Source organism: Pezoporus wallicus, unplaced genomic scaffold, assembly GCF_028554395.1.
Source record: "Pezoporus wallicus isolate ANWC-B61680 ecotype Strahan unplaced genomic scaffold, APGP_CSIRO_Pwel_v1 contig_5542, whole genome shotgun sequence".
In the NCBI taxonomy this organism is placed as follows: Eukaryota; Metazoa; Chordata; class Aves; order Psittaciformes; family Psittacidae; genus Pezoporus; species Pezoporus wallicus.
In genome coordinates this window covers 3,906,372-3,928,931 of record NW_026640165.1, presented here as the reverse complement: position 1 = coordinate 3,928,931, position 22,560 = coordinate 3,906,372, and positions in this window count along the sequence as shown.

Sequence of the window (22,560 nt, the reverse complement as noted above, 5' to 3'; positions counted from 1 at the left end):
GACAAATGTCCAGTGAAAGACCAGGCAGTGGTGTGATGTGATTTTTAAACCTCAAGCAATTGTGACATATTTAACTAGACCAAGATCATTACTGCTGTAAAATAAAAAAACAGCAGTTCCCAGATCTGGGACATGTACAAGCCCCTTCTACCCACTTCTCACCTGCCCAGGGCTGGTACTGGTGACAAGAATTACAGAACCACAGAAAAGCAGATATTCACATTGAGTGCAGGTTTGCAACAGTGATTTGAAAGCTGCTAAATCCCAGTTAGGTCAAATCCTTCTCAGGTCTGTTTGACATGGACCTATACACAGACAGCAGAAAACCTCTGAGGTCTACAGGCCCAAAACAAAGTTCATGTCCCTCCTTTTTACATGCCGCAGACAGTTTTGCATGCAGGAGCTCCCCAAGGCATCAATGGTGACAGATGAAATACACTTACCTTTGCCTTTTCCTTACCCTATCCAGTCAGCACAATCCAAGACCAAGTAGTGGATGGATCAGAAAACTATTTGATAACTCTGTGAAAACAAAATAAACTTACAAGCTATTCAGAAACTTTTCATGTAGATTCTTTTCTAAAGAAACACGCAAGTGGAGGTGGATAATTGTGTACATGAACAAAGAAACGCGTGATAAGCCCACATGTGTCAGAGTAAATGTTTGTTCCTTTTTTCCTACTGAGATGGTTAACTTCTTGCAGCCTTTCTTATTTACATTTTAAATAATGAAACACCCACGAGTACCAGGCACTTTTCCATTGCTGCTCTTTGCAAAAAGAATATTAATAATGTTATTAATAAAGCTGGGAAGACTGCAATAAAATGTCTCCATGCTTAAAACAAAGGAGCATCCTGAAGAACTCAGTCGGCTTTCTGATTTACGTAGGTTTGATAGCACAAATATGATTAAAATATTCTCTGCTAGTAGGCTAGAAATGCCAATTTATGTAACAGAAATTGCCTAAATTATAGGCACATTTGTTCAAACAGATTCCATCCCCAGTTGATTACCACTTGCTTTATTACCTGGTCCTCAAATCCCTTCTCTAAATATGGGATCTATGGAGAATATAGGTCCCTGGTGCAGAACCAGAGGTGTAAACTCATCACTATGCCAGAAGCTGCACTGCGAAGATTGCAGCTTGATTTGTCCTCTCATCAGCAGCAAGTCATGTTGATCCCACAGTATCTTTGAAAATGTGCACACATGATCTAGTTATAATTGGTGACAGGCATAATGCATATGCTACATGGTGGATTGCAGCAGGACTGAGAACTTGTAGAAACAATTGGAACAGTGCTAATATATTCTGACAGCTTCACTTGGGGCAGGGGGGTTTACAGTTTTTTTAAATATTATAGGTTGCCATCAGAAAAATAACTACAAGGACATATTAAATTCATGCTTCACAGTCTACACATAGCATTTCGTGTCTTTTCACAGTGCTAGAGGACACATTAGCTCAGGACATCAAAAGTAATTTATTTCACCTTAAATGTACTCTGTATTTTGCCTGGTCTGAAAAAAACAAGCGAAAACTCCAAAACCCCAACATTTTAAAAGCCTGAATGGAGCAGAAAAAAGTTCAGAAAGTGTTCCAGATTTTAGTTTTGACTGTATAATTCACCTGAATGATTACGTACAGTGAGGAGGGAAGAGGCTTCATTCAGGACAAGGATACCTATCCTTACGTACTGGTTTGCAAGAAAATCTATAGAAGGTGTGGGAAAACAGGAGTCAAGCCCAGTAGAAGGGTAATAGGCGGTGCAGTAAAATAGCAAAGGAAGAAGAGGTAAAAGAGGGGCAAAATGGAGTCATGCCGCTTTCCTGCCTGAAGGAGGACAGACATGTTTCGGAGGACAGACATGCATCTTTCTGACTCACCCTGATATCTACAAATTGCCTTCCAAGTTCCTGACTTCTCTTGTTCACTGCTTTTCTTTCTATTCATCTTATTCTTTGTTGTTAGGGCTTCTAAAATACAGCCCCTAAGATTTGTTACACTGAGTCTGAATTATACATCACTAAGCCTAAAAGCTTGAAAATCACTGGAATCGTATTTATACTGTGCTGTCTTATCAGTAATAGCTTTTAACACTTGTGGTGCAGATTGAACACAGTTTTAGATTAATTACTGTAAATATATAATTTGTCAAGTTATCTGTATGGGCAGTCTTGTATCATATATAGAGATGAACCATACACTAGAAACACAGAAGGAAAAGCTCATAATCTATTACTGCATGCTATGTATGCTCTGCAGAGTTTAACTGCAAAGCCATGTTCAACCTTTTCTGTCTTCCTCCTCTGAACCACAGTATAGCCAGTGTACAAATCCCTCATGTATTCAAGCCCTAGACTCAGAGTGAAGAGAGATCAAGACTCGGTGTGCTGGTTTCAGCTGGGGTAGAGTTAATTTCATTCAGTAGTTAGTATGGGCTATGTTTTGGATTTGTGCTGGAAACAGTGCTGATAACACAGGGGTGTTTTAGCTAATGCTGAGCAGTGCTTACACAGAGCCAAGGACTTTTCTGCCCCTCACAGCACCCCACCAGTGAGCAGACTGGGAGTGCACAAGGAGTTGGGAGGGGACACAGCCGGGACAGCTGAGCCCAGGGATATCCCACACCACATGGAGTCATGCTCAGCATGTAAAGGTGGGGAAGAATAAGAAAGGGGGGACAGTGAAAGTGATGGTGTTTGTCCTCCCAAGTAACTGTTACGTGTGATGAAGCCCTGCTGTCCCAGAGATGGCTGAACACCTGCCTGCCCATGGGAAGTGGTGAATGAATTCCTGGTTTTGTATTGCTTGTGTGCAGCTTTCGCTTTACCTGTTAAACTACCTTTATCTCAACGCATGTTTTCTCACTTTTACTATTCAATTTTTCATCCCCATCCCACCACAGGGGAGTGAGCAAGTGGCTGTGTGGGGCTGAGTTGCTGGCTGGGGTTAAACCATGGCACTCGGAAAAGCAGATCAAGACTCAGAAACACACAAGAGACAATACACTGCTGGCACTTCACTCCTCTCTGAAGAGCAGTCTGTGGGCTGCTTTTACTTGTTGAATTTCTGCTTGGATTGTTACACACATTCACAATACAGCCTGGCAGAATCCACCTAGGGCTGTGGACCCCTTCAAAACTGTCATACAAATAACAGTAAGGACTGACCATCCAGCGGTGTTTGTCCAAGGCCAAACTCTTTCAAAGGTGCATACAAAGAAAGAGGATGAGCCTCTGTAAGTCATGGAATCCAGTTTGTGTTGCAGACTCCACCCTGTGCTGCATGCTGACAACACCAAACTTTGCTGTAGGTCAGTCACAATATAGTCCCTACCTGAACACTTTATGCCAATACCTTAGAAAGATGGTTGATAATTCACTGAAGAAGAGCCACCTGAAGGTGAGTGCCCTACAGCAAGCCCTATCCCTGCTTAGTGCCCTAACCATTAAGTTAAAATCAGCTTTTTTGTTTTCTTTCAGATGTCCCTGCAGCAGAACAGGCAAAGGATATCCAAGAAACTGGTAAGGAAGCCACTGGCTTGAGACACAACATCAAATATCCCAGTGCCCAAAAAGGCTAAATAAAGCCTAAAATTCTGCTTTGCCTCTTTGTGGACAAGTGCCTAGGCCCAGTTCGAATAACTCTGCCCTAACAAGTACTATTCATATGAAACTGAACAGCTTTAACAGGGGAGAACAAGAAACACCAGCAGTACAGAGGAAGTAGAGTGATTTCAGAATGTCTAAAGATTCAGGACACTGCAACTAAAGCCCTCATACCAAACGAAACATAGGGTGGACATAGCCCCAAAACCACCTATAGTCCAAGGAATTGCTACTCTGCAATTCAGCCTCAGGAAAATTGCTTGTCTTATAGCTTGAATACCAATCTGGAGCTAAAGACCAGCAACCATCCTAATCCACCTGATGCTGAAACACAGCAGGCCATTTGCTCCAGAGAGCAAAGGCTAGCTGAGGCTGCCCATGTCCTTTTCTCAGTTCCTCATGAGACATTTCAAATGAATGAATAAACATTTGTGGGAGGTTTAAGGCTTTGCATCAGATAGTCAACAAATCCCACAAGGAGAAAACTAGCACTTTCAATGACCATCAGGTTCCCCAATCATCTTAAAATGTCATGAAATGGTGCTCACAAAAAAAGGTATGTTAGCAGCTTCTAAACATGGGTCATGTCCTATGTTCTGACAGACTGTACCCCAGAGGCCAGGGCATTCAGTGTGCAGCACTTTCTGAAATGACTATGGGCAACAGATGAGCATCACCTGGGAAAAGAAAAAAGGATTTCTCAAGAGAAACATACTGATGCAGGAAGAGTGTTTCTGACATCAGATTAGAGGCATTCAGAAGGAGAATAATAGTGTTTAAAAAGGGGGGATTTTTCACTACAATAAAATATGCAGTACACAGAACAACGGATGATGTAGCTAAAAACTATACAAAGCTCTGAAGCTCTTAAGGGCAAATTTAACCAAAAACACCTGGGTGGGGTGAAGTTTCAAGTGGGAGCTCTAGAGAAGTTTTTTGCAATCAGAAAAATAGAAGTTTAAATGATAAGCTATATATGGCTGAGTGACCCACATTTTTAGTCAAAGTTGTCAATCAGGCAGGGTTAAAATATATATAAAGAGTGTGAACTGCTTCCGGAAGTCCATAGGAGTCCACTGCATACTTTAACACCTCATCTGATTTAAGTACCACAGAAATATCCTTTTCCCCTAAACCACTGCAAATAATGCCATCCAGTGAAATATTAATGGTGTACAAGTCATCTGTAAACATTATGTGTTCAAACTGCTATGATGTTCAAAAAATTACATCCGTAAGTGACAGCATGGAATAACAGTGAGCTAAAGGAAGACCCTGAGAATATTCTGAGCATACAGACGAATAGAAATCTTTTTTAGGGACTGTTGCTTGCTCTTTTATGTAAACACTGGATTGGTGAATACTTGTAACAAAAGCTGCAGACTTCACCACGTTGAACAGAAAGACACAGCCATAGAGGAAACGTTAAAATCAAGAGAGAGAAATGGCTTCAAAGTGTGAGAAACTCTCTGGGATCCTTACAGAATGCCTAATCACTTCATGCGAAGCCCATTAAGGAGCAGGAATTTCTTTGTACCCACCTCATTGAAGAAGAAACTCTTTTGTACAACTGTGTTCAACATTCACAGGCACAATTTTTATTTTTTTTGTCAGAGATATTTCATATATGTGAATATCATGGAGATTTTATAAAATATATAGGGGTGTATGTCTATGCATAGGAACACAAGCTGGAAGAAGAGCTCCTGTTTCTTTTCAGCATGGTGAAAATAAGAGCCTGACTGGAGACAGATTGATTTCTAAGTAGCACAGAATCTTCTGGGCAGTGTTAGTTAAATAGCTTTTACTGTGTCATCATGATGAAACCACAAAGCTCTGGAAGCATAAATAGCTTTGCTAACTTTTGTTAATTGAAGATGTTCACAATGCTTCTCCAAGCATTCAAAAATGCAGCAATAGGTGTCAGAGAAAGTCCATTAAATAACAAAAGAACCTGTAGGTACTCAGAATTAATAATCTACCTTGTTGAAGAAGAAAAGATGCCAAATCTAACACAATGTGACAGAGAAAAAGCTTTGCAATAATAGTAAGGTTTCAAGAAAAGATTTGTACATTATAAAATCAGATGGATTGTTATGACCATCTGATCTGACTTCTTGTATAACAAATACCTTCAAACCTCATCCAGTCACCAAGCCCACAACTTCCCGGTGAGCGCTGTAGCTTTCTGAGGGCCCTCAAGCTAGATTTAAAAACATCAGAAAAGTCTTCCTGACAATTAGTGTTATTTATACTTTTTTTCCTGACTCTGTTTAGCTATGGCATCCTACTATGCTTTATTTTAATAACTCAAAGGAACTTTTGCTTCTAAATTCTCTTCCTTCCAAGTACTTCTTGGCCTTGGCAAGGATAAAATCAAATGTCTCTGACCTCTTCTTGAGCGCAGGCATTCTAGGACTGATACTGGTTTTACAGCATTTTCCTACTTCTGTCCAAGATCTCAGCTTCCCTTTGTTTCAGAGTTTTGTGGGATTCATTAATCATAGAATCGCAGAATGGTTAGGGCTGGAAAGGACCTTAAGATCATCCCATGAGCAGGGACTCCTCACCTTAGACCATGTCACCCAAGGCTCTCTCCAACCTGGCCTTGAACACTGTCAGGGATGGAGCATTTGTCACTTCTCTGGGCAACCTGTTCCAGTACCTCACCACCCTCACAGTAAAGAACTTCCTCCTTATATCCAGCCTGAACTTCACCTGTTAAAGTTTATTAATGCTAGAGAAGTAAGAATAACATCTTCTTATATCTCTACTTGATGCTTCCTTGCTTCCTAATCAAAAGACCATGGGCAATTTTAATGACTGTGTCATCCTGACTATTCATCATGAGAAGAGGAAGCACCGTTTTCACAGCAGGGTGTTCAGGAAGACCAAGAGTGGGAGGAATTGGCAGTGTGTTGCTCTTTCTGATACCACGTGCTAGTCTCCTTTCCAGATTTCTTAGCCTCCCTTTTCAAAACCTATAATCTCTTTGAAAAATCTGGGAAAGTGTCCAAAGTGCATGCTATTTGGAAAATGGTAACATCTTTTCTAATGTAAGGCTGTAACTCAATGTCATGATCAAGACCGGCTTGTTTTCCTCCCTGATGCTCACATACTTTCTGCCTCTGGATTACTCTGAACACCACACTCAGATGCAACTACATCTTGTTTAACTCTTTGACTAGTAATTTTCTTTCCGATGTGTAATTTTATCCAAAGGAATAGTCTGCTTTTCTGAAATACCTCTCACATTGAAATCTTTTTTAATGATCCCCAGCAACTTCCTGAGAGATACAGTATATCTTTTTTACTTTTATGTTCTTGTTCTTTTCTGCAATTGCTAATATCTCTTTTCAACTTGTTTCTTTTCCTCAGTGTTATCCTTTCTTTACTTCAGCTGTTCTTTGCTTTTTCTTTAAACACTTAAATTTTCAAATTAACTTTGATCTCTGTGTGTGGGTTGTCCTGGATAATACTGCTTTTTATCTCTGTTGTATGTCTGCCTTTTTTCTCCATTAATGTTCCAAACCTATAAATTATTGTGGAGCATGTTTCTATTTTCCACTCACTGCTTCCAGCCGCAGAGAATTCATACTGACTTTAGGCTCACTACTTTACATTGTCCAAAACTTTTATAATTTTCAGCTTTTTGAGAAAGGCTGTTGATATTTTAAGGCTATATTTTGACTTCAGAGAAGAACCTGTATATCCAAGTGTCTCCAGTGGGAATCTGTAGGTATCTTTCAGGGATGAGTTTGGCCTTCAATCCACAAATGAAATTAAAATATGTTCCAGCACACTGCGTACGTTCTTTCTACTGACATGTTATATTTATATTTATATTTATATTTATACTTATATTTATATTTATTTATCCATATATAAACTCCGTTATGTTATGTCCCATTTTGGGTGAGGGGAAACCACATCTTATTGCAAGTTAGGCCTGTGAAAGCGTAGAAGAGCCATTTTGTTAAAGGATAAAAATTTAGGCAAAATCTTATTTAGAATGCCTAGAAATACAAATATATAAAAAATAAACACATCAAAGTACAAGTGATAATTGTTTTGTATCAGATAGTCAGATGAATTTTGGACTAGTGAGAATATAAAAGAAAAAGGTTAAATTCTTCAGCCTCAGCTCCACTGAGAGGCAGGACTGCTAACAGCCTTGATAACTTTTGATACTTGAAAGCATCCTTCTCTGCCATGAAGCCCACCAGTGATTAAAGGTGAGAGAAGTATCTTTTGGGTAGGCATATAGCACTCCTCAGGACTGGAAGGGACTGTGCAGTTTGCTGCAACAGAAAGTTTCCGAGTTGGCTGAATGTAAGCCTGAATGCAAAGACTTGCAGGAGGCAGAAGAACTTGCTTGAAGACATTTTCATTGGTAATCGTTTTTTTGAGATTGTGCTACTTAAAGAGAGATCTAAGCTTGTATTTCTAATACAACCAGGATTTGGTGGCTTAAAGGCTTTTGTTTGAGAGCTCACTAGAGGAAAACATCTAAGTGGATCCTCTTCAAAGTTCTGGCCACTTCAAGGTCCCTGCTGGAAAATCTCTTCCTTCACCACTCTACATGTTTTATCAGTGTATGACAGTATATGAGGGAGGAGCTTTGACCCAATGAGCAAGAAAAGCTCAGTTAGAGAGAGTTTAGGGTCTTGATTTCCTGTGCATCAAAGCACTAAGGCAGGTTTGCAGCTCATTGACTGCAAAGGCATAGGCATGGGCACAAGCCCCACATTCAGTGGGCCTCACAGACCTGGGGTCTCAGCCTCTCCTGATCTCCGTAAGAAGGGTTTCTACCATGTGATGGCCTCCAATGCCTGAGAGTCAGGACTATCTCTATTAACTTCATCTGATAACCTCTCCAGGGAAAGAACAGATACACCAAAACCATGTAATCTGGGGTCTGTACTGCTCAAGGGCTCTCCAGACTGCAACAGAACTATTTTTCACAATTATCCCATTTCAGCCATGGCCTTAATATTAAATTATGTTTTCCTTGAAGAGAAAACTATTGTTTTATGCTAATTGTGACCATAAAGCAAAGGAAAGGAACTATATTCCAAGAATGGATTCACATGCAAACATACTTTGAAAATAGAAGTGCTAAATTACACTATATTGCATTAGCTAACTATGTACAATGCAGTTTTTATAACAATGATATATTGAATTAATAGAAATTTTCACAAGCTTGAATGAATTCTGTGCTGAATCAGGAAGGCACATTTTACTATTGCTACTGGTCTCTTCAAGAAGGCAATTAATACACCCCTGATTGTTTCACATAATTAAGGGATATTCCATACAAAAACAAATTCTCTTCATTGATGTGAGCATAATTTTACCCCATGTTATCTCTATATATTCTGAGACAACAGATTGCTTGAGATAATAAACTACATTTAAAGAAAAACCTCTAAGCATGTTTGTACTAGCAATCATCACTTAACCTCCAAATCCATTTACTTTTAGGGAGTGATACAAATACTGTTTATCAAATGTCACTGTTCAAGATTATTTCTCTTCACAGTGGACTTCAGAACCCAGAATATCTATTTCTCTCAATGACAGAGTGAACATTCTTAGAACTGGCTCTATCTTCATGATGTCAGATTAAAGTTAGTTTGATTCAATTATGATATAGGATTCAGGAGAGACCAGAAAGAATGATAGCCATGAGTAAGTCTTTTAAATTGCCATATTATGCTTGTTTTGTTGACAACCTTAATAAATGATATAGGATATTTACATTTTTCTATTCAGAAAGGAAATTATTGAATATTTAAGAGTTCTGTGTTCACCTTACATTCTATATTACACCTATAGGGCATAATCACCCATTCCCTGTGCCAAACCTGACTTTATGGTTAACACATGAAAAGATATTGTACAGGAAAAAAAGTAGTTTCTTAGCTATACTCCTGGTTCTATAGTAACATTTTCTAAATATAAATTGATAGCGTTTAATTTTAAGAACAAAAGTCAGATTAATCATAGTTTGAAGAGGACATGAACTCCTTTGAAATTCTTACCATAGTTGCTCAGCCCTTGTAAATCAACCCTTGATTTTTGAAATGTTTATTACTCCAACCTAGGCACAGTCCCAAAAGAGTTGCTTTTAATAATAACAATAATAATTTCAAAAGATTTACCCATTTTCTTCTATCTTGTTTATTTTTTTTGAACACAAAACAGAAACACAGTTGATTTAAAAAACATTTTTTTTTTTTTTCCTTCTTGGGATAAGATTTCTATTAATATAGGAGGAAATAAACATATAAAATAATATACCATGTTGGTATTCAGTTCATTAGAAAACTATTTCAGTCATTAAGTCATTTGGTTTTGTTCATCCAGACTTTGAATGCAATCTAAGAGAACAAACATTTATCTATGGTCAGTTGGTAGGGACCAGCTTAATATTTAGTCCTAAGACCAAAAAAATCATTGACTTCAGTGACCTCACAACCTCTCTGGCTTCTTCTGGGGAAATGACCACCCATTAGTGAGAATACCTGTGTAGTTCCATTTGCACCTTTATTTTGTTCACCTTCTATCCCATTTTTACTCCCTCTGCCTTTTATCAACATCAAGATTTCAGACTCAAAATAGGGGACAGAAAACAGTGCTAAACACTGTTTAACAGCACACACAGGATTAAGGCCACACAACAAAGCACAGATCTATGAGCTGATTAAAATCCTGTAAAAGGTCATTTGATAATTTTTCTGGTGTGATTACTCTCATTAAATTGGCAATGGTTTATCTGTGTGTTTAGATAAGAAGAGTTTTCCCCACAGTTCACAAGAATTAAATGTCAAAATGGCTGTGCAGGGAAGGAACCCTCCATTAGATGTAGTCAAACAGGAAGATTTCATCAGCTGAGTCAGAGCTAGTTACTGTCAAACGCTTCTGGTGAAGAGACCTATGCATGTAAAAGAGAAATCAAGAGGCTGAATGGCCCCAACAGCCTTTTTGCACTGAGGTTGTTAGTTTAAAGCAAGTTCCAGTCAAGAATAATTGAACTCGGTTCAAATTAGATTGTTGCTTCTTAGCTCTGTGAAATGAGGTAGATGATCACAGTCCGTTTCCCATTAACCTAACTGTCTGCTTTACTAAAACCACCTGCACAATTGAAACTAATTGGTACTCTCAATCACAGTATCAACAGAAAGAAAACAATTAAATAGTAATGGATTATGAACTATATCCTCCCCCTACAGACACAATACCTTTAGACACTGGCAGTGAGCAAGCTCGCCTGGCTGGCACTTGGAGTGGGGATGCATTTACACCAGTGTACTGCCAGTCAAGATCCAGTCACAAGCAGAAATGTATCTTATGCGTGAATGAACATTAATAAGGATATATTTGTTCAGTTAGAATATAGGCCTAGAGCAGTGGAAAACACTACTTTATTTGAATGGAAGGGATTAAAATGATATGAGCCCTAGAGCTATCAAAAGGCCATCAGACACAAATCTCATGAGGGACTACTAAACTCCCTTTCCTCCAGGGACTCATGCAAAGTCAGTGCAGCAATAAAAGGCGAATGGCATTAACTCATAGAGCAGCATATTTAAGAGCAGGCTGCGAACACAATGATACATTGTTGCCAGTAAAGGCAACCTCTAGCCACGTACTGGGCTGCTTTCACTAGTCAGGGGAACCGGAGAGCAGAAGTCTGGTGCACTTCTGGCAGAAAGAGCTCCTATTCTAAGCTCTCACTGCTGAAAAGGATTTATCCTAAAAACAAATTGCACCTTGGACTAGAGCAGTGGTTCCAGACTTCCCCAGGTCTGCTGCCTTCTCGTTCCCCTCTTCACAGCTTGTCCAGACTTCTGCTGTTGACTTCAGAGATCTCCGCATTCCTAGGCAGCACATGCATCTCTGCTGCACCATTTTCCCTTCATTTACTGCCTTCCTTGAAAAGGGTGCTATCTGATGATTTTAGAATTCCTTCAGCTGCCTTCTCACTCCCTTTGGAGATAACCCCACCATCTCCTAACCCTACTACTACCAGATCAGCTGGTGGAGTAAGGGCTTACCAGTGTTCAAGGTGTACGAACAACCTCTCAGAAACCAATATGACGCTCCATTTGATTAGCTTCTGTAGAGATTTGTAGAGGGAAGGTGACTGGGACCTGGGTGAAGTCTGTGCTCTACTCTCCTTAGTTAAAAGTATCTGGCTAGCCAGTTGCATTCATCTTGCTCTCTGCACTGCTGCTCCTCAAAGAGCAGTGTGCAAGAATGGCATAAGCATGTCTTTCAAGGACTGGGTCTTCAGGCATTTTTCTGTAAACCACTAAAGATGTTGTTACTGGCTGTTACAGATATATGAGCACCTGTGTTTCTGTTACCCTTTTTAGTATGGCAGCTTGCACTTCGAATTTTTACAGGGTGCTTTTTTCTAAGGACTGTAAAATGATCAACAGGCACCAACAAAGAAAACTTCCTCCCACATCTGGGAGGAAGAGAACTAAAGCTTTTCTTCTGACTAGCTATTTTTCCCTAACTCCAGGCCAGTTTTGAGTTCAAATTATCAACTCCAGAGCCAGGACTGAATGCCAGGCGTCATCCTCTGTACCCTAAGAAATATTAAATACTTGCTGTAGCTGTACGCAGTACTCAAAGGGGTTGATGTTCTGTCACAGCAGAGAGAATCGTTTACTGTATTGTTCTGCTTAGAAATATGACAGTTTGAAGCATATTATGTGTTTCTTCAGATTTTTCTGTGTTCATTCAATAGAGAGTTGCTACTCACTCAAGATCTCTGTTCAATAACATAAAATATCTGTAACACAGCTGGAGTGATATCAGTCAATCTATTGACATGCACAAGCCATGAAGTATTTCAAAATAAACTGTAGAAAATGTAAAAACCAGCTTCTGATTCCAGATAATAACTATGCGAGACAACATTTGCTCTCATAGCATTGGTTTAAGATGCATCAGACGTGCGGTGCTCTCCAGGATGTACATGAAGGCCAGATTTCTCAGAAGTGATTAGAGTGCACACCTGCTCCTTGTGTGACTCTTACAGTCAAATTTTCAGACGACTCATTTAGCAAACTGAGCAGCTTTGAAAGTCCAGGTCTGGATGTGGATGATAAATTGATTTTAAGCCTCCACAATTTTCTATAAAAAGACAAGACTGAGAGAAGAAGCAAAAGTTCAACTGCAAATTGTTTTTCCTTAAAACAAGAACAATAATAATTTCTGCTCTTCTGAAGAAGTGGTATATTAAGCACCTGTAGACTTTCCGTTATGTCCACTCTCTGATTATACTAGGATAGAAAGAGATTATTATACTAGTGAGCTTTCTAAAGCATAATTCTGCCCCTAATCATTATGTATTTAAAAAATTTTGAGTAGAAAAAAAAAAAAAACAGAAGAAAACATGAAAAAATGCCTGAGCATGGACATGAAAAATCCCCCACATGAATTAAAAGTGAATGAGTATACAACTGAATGCTCATCCGCCTTTATTTCTGTATACCTTAACATGATTTCTTTTTCAGCTGACAGTTCTCTCATCTGCCCTGTAGTCAGTGTAGATGGTATCCTCTGCTGGATCATTTAGGTGATAACAAAGAGATAAACAATGGCATCCGCAATGCAAGTATGAGTCAGCTGTGGCAATACTCTTGCTATTTGGAATTTTGCATGAGGAAGGACTGCTGGTTTATTTCTGAAGGGTCTTCAAAGATAGAGTCTGCAAGCAATAACAACTTTCTTACAGCTCTCCATTCATTTCCTGCAGCAGAGCAGAAAAAGAGACAGAATTATAGATCTACTGTTTGCTTCTTTCCTGAATTGTTTTATAGAGTAAAATCTTCCCTCTACCACAGTTAAAAAACTACTTTTTCCCAATCAACAAATGTTTGACTTCAGTATAATCAGATCAGAATGGATATAAAGAAAAGTTATGTTTACTAATATTTTAATTTTAAAAAGAATATTGCTAGACCAACAGGCACATTTATAATAGCAATGTAAAAAATGTATTTTGCAAGACTCCAATGTTCTTGTTTGCATTTCACAATAAAACATTAACAAAAAGACAACATTATTGAAAACTAAGACTTAAATGTATTAGCCTTAACTAGTCTTTTAACTGAAATGTATCATTATTTGGATCTTGCCAACAGAAGACACATCACTTTGCAACTATATTTGCAGCCTTTTTGCACTTCTTAACCAAAGAACAACATCTACATGAAGCTTTCCCCAGCATCTTGTTATTTGTGTATACTGAATCTATATACAGCACTATTCAAGTCTATGCTTTACGTTGATTAAGTTCCTTGTTTAAGAAAAATGCACTGAAGTCTAATTATTCTTTTAAAGAAACAAGGAGACAATGTAGCAAAAAAATCCCTGATCAACTGCTTCAATTTAAAGAGCATGCAGTAACACCGTTAGAAGATAGAGTTATGTGTCTTTAAAATACATGATAATAAATAAATTAAATCAGGCAGAACAAACAGCACCAGCTGCTTCACCGATAAATATAGAAACTTGGGGAAATATAAGGGATATACTAATTCAACCTAAACTGAAAAGAAAGAAAACAGTAAGAAGCAGTGAAATGTTGTCTTAGTCTCAAAAGCCTTATGTTACCCATTTATTTTGTACTGAGTCCATTTACTTTTCTCTCATCCTCTTCCCTCTATGTACTGAGTGCATACTAAACAGTATAGCATGAATTGTATCATTGTGCATTTAAACTTGGTGGTCCCTAAGCTTACCTGTGTTTTTTGGAGACGAGGGTTATATTCAATATTGGAAAATTCTTTCTCCTTTCCCTCTCCTTCCATTAACATCTAAAATGTCATTTGTGAGTTGGCTTTCCCCCCTTTTTATTGACCATGCTCATGGTAAAAGGAAGAAAGCTGAAAGATAATTAGATTTTGAGTCTGGGTGAGTAATGTTAAGAGCTTTGCAAGTCTGACTGCAGGATATACATTATGTCAAACTCAGCTTTGTTCATCTGGTATAAAAGGTTGCATATTACAAGACAGGATGGATGAACTTCACAGATTTATGGAAAGACAAGGGACTGACATATTCAGAGCTTCATTGTATCAATGTTAATTTGATCTCCATCATCATAAATAAGTGTAAGTTAACATGTTTAAAATTGACAAAACTGATCTTCAAGTAAGCAAAAACAATAAAATGTTTAAAAAATATGTTAACTGAATCTGATAGTAATGAGCTTATTTACTCCAGGAAATGTACACTTAACCAAAAAAAAAGCACAAAACCTCTCATCTTGTCAAAACTTACGATTAAAAGAACAGATATCTAATTTTGTTCACAAATAAGGTAAAAGTTTACACAAAAAAAAAATCTATAAAATGTTAGTTAGGAAAGGTCATCATATTTTCTTAGTAACATATAAGCATGAAACGCTGGAAGCTAGAATATCTTCTTTGCACTTGCTACAAATTTAAAGAGCAGAAAATTCACAATTTTGCCATAGAAAATGTTTACCCAGAAGAGCAATGCTCTCTTGAGAAACTTGGTGTTGTGTGCAGAGTTACTGCGTATCTAAATTTGGTCATGACACACAGCTGCCATATGCTCAGCTACTGAATGAGTTTAAGGAAGACACCTATTAACTGAATGTCCAAGTTGGAACAACTTGGATATCCTTCCATTTTGCAGTTACAGTGTTGTAAATGCTTTGATATTGCTGCAGTACTAAGCCACAAACTGTGAGAAGTTAAAGAAAAAGAATTATTTTACTGAAGGTTCAAACATTCTCTCCACAGCTTATTTATTTCCTTCACCTGAACTGGATTGTGAGTTCTGTGTACATGCTGCAAAATACTAAATCCCCCTCAGTATCCTTTAATTTTCCCAGTTGTATTCATCTATACTGATTCAAGTATTTTTTCACATTCCTCAAAGCTTTCATTTTCCTGTATTTATTAACTGCTAAGAGTTCTTCAGGATTTTCTCAGTACATCTTCAAAGCATCTTATTCTTTCTACACTCTAGACCTTTCAAGTCATTCTCATCTTCTCAGTTCTCTCAGGTCTTCTAGTAACAAAAAAAGCATGATTTACCCCTCTAAACTTGAGCTACGTAAAAATTCAGCTGTCTAAATTGGTCATCCTTGAACCACTCCGTGATTGTAGAAACAGGCAGATCCAAAGGATGATATGACTGCTCTTAAGACAAGTAATGTTTTGATGTGTCAATTAACTTTTTAGCTATGTAAAGTTAGGCAAGATGGGTACTACTTAAATGCTAGATCCAGACCTAGCCCTTTACAATTTTGCACTCCGTATTTTCAATCCCAGTTATAAAATGGGGCTACAAACCCACTATAGGGAAAATTAGATGCCAAAATGTTTTCTTCTTTTACTTGGAGTATTTTTATGATCCGCTTCTTTAGTATAAATAGCTCAAACTTAATGCCTTGTTTTGCTCCAATTGCAGATTACAAATTGATGTCTAATTTGCTGTACTCTCTCTTCCCCAAGGTCTCTTTTAGCTTTACTACTCTTTCCATCCCACTTAATATACGTTTTCCAGTTTGTTTTCTCCTGCATGCTTTAGTTCTCATTCCTGTCAGCTGAAACTCTTTCTACTGTATTGGAGCCCTTGGGCCTTTTTCCCTTATGTCCCTTCACAATATAGTTTGTGTCCTTAAGAACATATCAAAAGCACTACATATCTTGATCCACTGTTTGAATTAGATCTTCTCTTAACCAAGAAATTATATAGGTTTGGCAAATGCTCAAATGTTGTTGTTGGAAGGTGAGGTTTTTGATGAAAATTGTGATCAAAACGTCTTTTACTGAAACTGATCACATCTCCCACAGGCAAGAAGGACATGACAAAACATTTCTGACCAGTTCTAATTCCCATTTGTTTTTCAGCAGCAGACTGGTTTATTTGCTGTAATATGCTAAAATTTCTAGTGACAGCTGGAACGTGGGTTTAGACAGCCTTTGCACTGTAAAGTTCATTTTAGCAGCAGGGAATAGGAGAAGTTGTTTACCCCCACTCTGAAGAAGAAAGTTTTAAATCAGAACAGTGGAGAAGATCAGATCTGAGAAAATCTAGTGTGGGGGGAAAGCAGTCCATTTTACAGTTTTCATCCTTATCATCATAGTGAAAAGTCTGTTAAGTCAAGTCTATACACAAGTTGGTAGTCTTTGCCTGTCATTTTAGAGTCCGTTGACAAATCTGAAGATTAGAATTATTTCCTGTTGCTTTCACACCTCCATGGTGTTCCATGGGTGAACATTATGAAAAACATCAGGAATACTGTGAATCGTGATTTCTCACTGTGGTGTCACCACACTCTCTCAATACACAACACACAGAGACGAGATCTGGAAATTATGGTATAACTGTTGTCAATGTTGCTGGTTAGCTGTGGACCTGTGATGAACAGACAGTGCATGTACTTAACACAATATCTGCAGTATTTCACAGAAGTGATTTTTTTTTTTTCTCTTGCCAAATACCTACTAGAATTTTCTTTTAAATGTGTTGGGTATTTCAAATATATTTGAGTTGCAACAAATATTTCTCTAGCTCTTTCAGATCCATATCATCTCTCTTGATGCAACTCGCAAGAAACCTAGTTCTATAGTCCAGCTGTGAGATCTTACTTTATGTAGGAGGGTTTGTTTGTTTGTTTGGAGATCAAAACACTGCTAGAGGCAGATATCATAGGCAAATGTTATGCAATTTTATCTTTCCAGCTTCATCAATAGGCTTTATGATTAAGCTGGCCTCTATGGAATACTTGTTCCAGTCTTCTCAAGAGTGAAAGCATGCCATTGAGGATAGCATATTATTTGGGTTTTTTTCATTTTTAAGAGTAACTTTTAAAAAATTGAATTTAAACATTCAATTTTAAATAGGCAAGATTTATTTATGATCTATTTAAGAACAAAGAATGGGAGAAATTAACCAATTTAGGTTGTCCAGTTTCTCAAATTTCAAGTAACCATGTAACAGCTGCCTGGTTTAAAAGAGGTCTGAAAACAGCTGTGCCATGCACTAAGGAATAAAACAATCTTCCCAACACCCTATCAGAAAGCCAAGCCTGAACCATGCTGTAGGTAAAAGCAGGAAGAATCTTGCTAACAACACACGTCCCTACAAGTTAGTTGCTAATCAAACTCACAGAATCGCATACTTAACACTACAAGACTGCTGCTAATTTAAATTCAGGACAGAATGTCTTCCTGAGCTCATAGCTGGCAACTGGTTTTGCACTGTGTGATCAGGGCACATCTACCAGACATTCCAGGATTTAAAGGTACAATTTCACCCCTATGTCTATTTGCTCACCTCCAAGATTTCAGAGGACAGTAAATGTACACCCTAGAAGCCAAATGACAGATCAAGATAAGAAAATGATGGCTGATTTCCAACCAGTGCTGAAAAGAAATTCAGCAATGTGGATAACAGTGCATAGATTTCTGGCAATAGCCTTTTTAAGAGACCTTTTTGGGAATACTGACACACCATGTATCTGAAGAGTCACTGCAAACTTGTGCAAGAGAACAAAATGACTTCCCAGGATCTTATGACAAATCTCACTCTGAAATCTCCTACTTAATCATGTGATCCCTTTCCCAAGCACGTCACATTACTTTTAAAACAGTTTGAATTAAATCCCTTCCCCGTTTGTCAGACAGTTCCAGAAACATACTTCTTGGATGGATAAGGAGCCCTCTTCCAATTTCCCCTCTAAATTTATTCATGACCAATTTATAATCATTTGATCTTGTGCCAATACCATCCTTTAACTTAAATAATAATTCTTCTTCCTTGACATTTACCTCCATACTATGTCATTCATTAATTCATTCAGTTTAAAATAATTTTAATAAATGTGAAAATGTTGTAGCTATAAAATGAAAATGCACTATGATGACCTTTACTTGAATCTGGCAGTAACCTCATTTTATTAAGTATCAGAAATGTTATAACAGATATTAAAATGTAGTGACATTCCCACATTATGCAAATCTACCTGGACTCATTTTAAACCTTTTTGTCTTTCTTTCTCCACCTCTTTCTGCACAGTTTAGTTTTACAAATGAAGAAGTTTTAATATTAAGCCCACATTTTTAGAGAAACATCTACATATGTGTATCTTCAAATAAGATAGGAAAGGGTATGTCTAGACAATTCAGTGGCTTATGTAATGGATCAGCTATTTCTGCAGTCTCTCAGGTAAGTAATTATCACAGTATTTTCTACAAATTAGTTACTTTAAGGTACACACATTTGGCAGCTACTCAGAAGAGAAATGGAAATCCGGACCACGCAATTAATAAGTCTGTCCAAATCTGTCAATGCTATTAATATGTTCAGAAGACTGAATACTCAGCAGCAAACTACTGACTTTCCGCTTCTTGCTTTCTGTCTTTCTGCTTTTTGCTTTCCTGTGGTTAGTGTACCTACACACAAAGATTTTGCATTGTCCACGCAGTGACCTCAGTGTATCATGTCTGATCTATGCTTTTTGAAATACAAGTACTGTCAAGTTTACCTGTAAGAGCATATAGGAATAATATCAGAAACAAAGTTTAGTGAAAAGACCTGTTCCTCTGTCTCAGAAGATAAGAAAACCTGGATTTTATGAGCATAGGACCTGATCAAAAAGGTTAAGATTTTCTTACAAATATAATACCCTTAAGTCCATCTTTTGATCTAGGAGTCAGAACAGAAGTGTGTGTCGCTAAGAAATTCTGGCCACATCACAGCCTTTGACTGTAACACTGCTCTGTGTTTTGAGAGCAGAATGACGTGTATATTAAGTGAACAAAACTCATTCATCAACACACATGACTTCTCTGATGTCGTCACATATACAAAATGGTTGTTGTTGGAAAGGACCTCTGGAGATCATCTGTCCCAACCCCCTGCTCAAGCAGGTCCACCTAAAGCAGGTTGCCAGGGCCAAGTCCAGACAGCTTTTTAATACCTCTAAGAATGGAGACTCTATAACCTCCCTGAGCAACCTGTATTGCTGCTTGCTTACCCTCACAGTGAAAAATTGTTTCATGTGGGTTTTTTTGTTCATTGCATCTTCCCCTGATCTTCATCCTCTTAGAACCATAGAATCATAGAATAGTTAGGGTTGGAAAGGACCTTAAGATCATCTAGTTCCAACTCCCCTGCCATGGGCAGGGACACCTCACACTAAACCATCTCACCCAAGGCTCTGTCCAACCTGGCCCTCAACACCACCAGGGATGGAGCATTCACAACTTCTCTGGGTAACCCAGTCCAGTGCCTCACCACCCTAACAGTAAAGAACTTCTTCCTTATATCCCACCCAAACTTCCCCTGTTTAAATTTGAGCCCATTACCCCTTCTCCTATCACTACAGTCCCTAGTGAAGAGTCCCTCCCCAGCATCCTTATAAGCCCCCTTCAGATACTGGAAGGCTGCTATGAGGTCTCCAAGCAGCCTTCTTTTCTCCAGGCTGAACAGCCCCAACTTTCTCAGCCTACCTTCATACGGGAGGTGCTCCAGTCCCCTGATCATCCTCGTGGCCCTCCTCTGGACTTGTTCCAACAGTTCCATGTCCTTTTTATGTTGAGGACACCAGAACTGCACACAATACTTCAGGTGAGGTCTCACAAGAGCAGAGTAGAGGGGCAGGATCACCTCCTTCGACCTGCTGGTCACGCTCCTTTTGATGCAGCCCAGGATACGGTTGGCTTTCTGGACTGTAACAAGTAGAATTGCAACCCTGGACTTTAGCAGGGCAAACTTTGGCCTTTTCAAGCAATTGCTAGGGGAAATCCCATGGGCAAGGCTGCTTGAAGGTAAAGGGGCCCAAGATAGTTGGTTGGCATTCAAGGACTGCTTTTTCCGTGCTCAAGATCGGAGCATCCCGACACGTAGGAAGTCAAGGAAGAGGGCCAGGAGACCTGCGTGGCTAAATAGGGAATTGCTGGGTATGCTCAATTGGAAGAGGAGAGTTTACAGGTCATGGAAGAAGGGGCTGGCCACTTGGGAGGAATATAAGGCTGCTGCTAGAGGATGTAGGAAGGCAGCTAGGAGGACTAAGGCCTCCTTAGAATTAAACCTGGTGAGAAGGGTCAAGGACAGCAAAAAGAGCTTTTTCAAATACATGGCAGATAAAACTAACACCAGAGGCAATGTAGGCCCACGGATGAACAGGATGGGTGCCCTGGTGACAGAAGATACAGAGATGGCAGAGTTACTGAATGCCTTCTTTGTCTCTGTCTACTCTGCTGCAGGCAGTCCTGAAGAGACCTGTACCCCTGAGACCTTAGATGAAGTCAGGTCGATGGAGCGGTTTGCCTTAGTCGATGAGGAATGGGTTAGAGACCAGTTGAGCAATCTGGACATCCATAAATCCGTGGGTCCAAATGGGATGCACCCGCGGGTGCTGAGGGAACTGGCGGAAGTCATTGCTAGAAAACTCTCCATCATCTTTACCAAGTCTTGGGAAACGGGAGAGGTGCCTGAGGACTGGAGGAAAGCAAATGTCACTCCAGTCTTCCAAAAGGGCAAGAAGGAGGACCTGGGTAACTATAGACCGGTCAGCCTTACCTCCAAGCAAACTTGCTGAGGGCGCACTCAATCCCACTGTCCATGTCAGCGACAAAGACGTTGAACAAGACCGGTCCCAACACTGATCCCTAAGGGACACCACTCATTACTGGTCTCCAGCTGGACATTGAGCCATTGACCACAACTCTTTGCGTGCAGCCATCCAGCCAGTTCTTTATCCACCGAGTGGTCCATCCATCAAATTGACATCGCTCCAATTTAGAGACAAGGATGTTGTGTGGGACAGTGTCGAACGCGTTGCACAAGTCCAGGTAGATGACATCAACCGCTCTACCCCTGTCCATCAGTTCTGTAGCCCCATCATAGAAGGCCAGCAGATTGGTCAGGCAGGATTTCCCCTTAGTGAAGCCGTGCTGGCTGTCACCAAGCACCTTGTTGATTTTCATGTGCCTTAGCATGCCTTCCAGGAGAATCTGCTCCAAGATTTTGCCAGGCACAGAGGTGAGACTGACTGGTCTGTAATTCCCCGGGTCATCCATTTTCCCCTTCTTGAAAATGGGGGTTATATTTCCCTTTTTCCAGTCATCGGGAACTTCACCTGATTGCCATGATCTTTCAAATATGATGGACAGTGGCTTAGCAGCTTCATTCACCAGCTCCTTCAGGACCCTCGGATTGACTTCATCAGGTCCCACAGACTTGGGTACGCTCAGATTTTTAAGATGGTCTCGAACCAGTTCCTCTCCTACAGTGGGCCCAAAGTCTTCATTCTCACAGTCCCTGCATCTTCCTTCCAAGACTTGGGTGGTGTGGTCACAGCCTTTGCCAGTGAAGACCGAGGCAAAGAAGTCATTCAGAACCTCAGCCTTCTCCAAATCCTGTGTAGCCAGTTCTCCCGAGAGCTTCCTGAGGGGACCTACACTGTCCCTAATCTGTCTTTTATTCGCTACGTACCTGTAGAATCCCTTTCTGTTATCCTTAACTTCCCTAGACAAGTTTAATTGTAAGTGGGTCTTAGCTTTCCTAACCTGGTCCCTAGCTTCCCAGACAACATCCCTGTATTCTTCCCAGGCCACCTGTCTTTGCTTCCACCAAAGCATCCTCTTTTCAGCCTTATGATCTGTAGCAGATGTGAGGAACAGATGCTTGAGACTCTTCTGACTGCTGATAAAATGTGTGATTATCTCTGTTTGCCAGTTTTCGACTTTCTTCATGGGCATGTTTCTCCAAGCTGCAGGAATGAGACTGAATATGATGCTGCACTACCCAGCAGTGTTGCTGGTCACATGCCTTTGGGGCTCAGCTGAACTGTGTTTATTGTACCTAGCAGGCAAGTTAAACCATACACAGAGATGCACCTTGCCACCTTTTAGTAGCAGAGAACATTCATGAAGGAA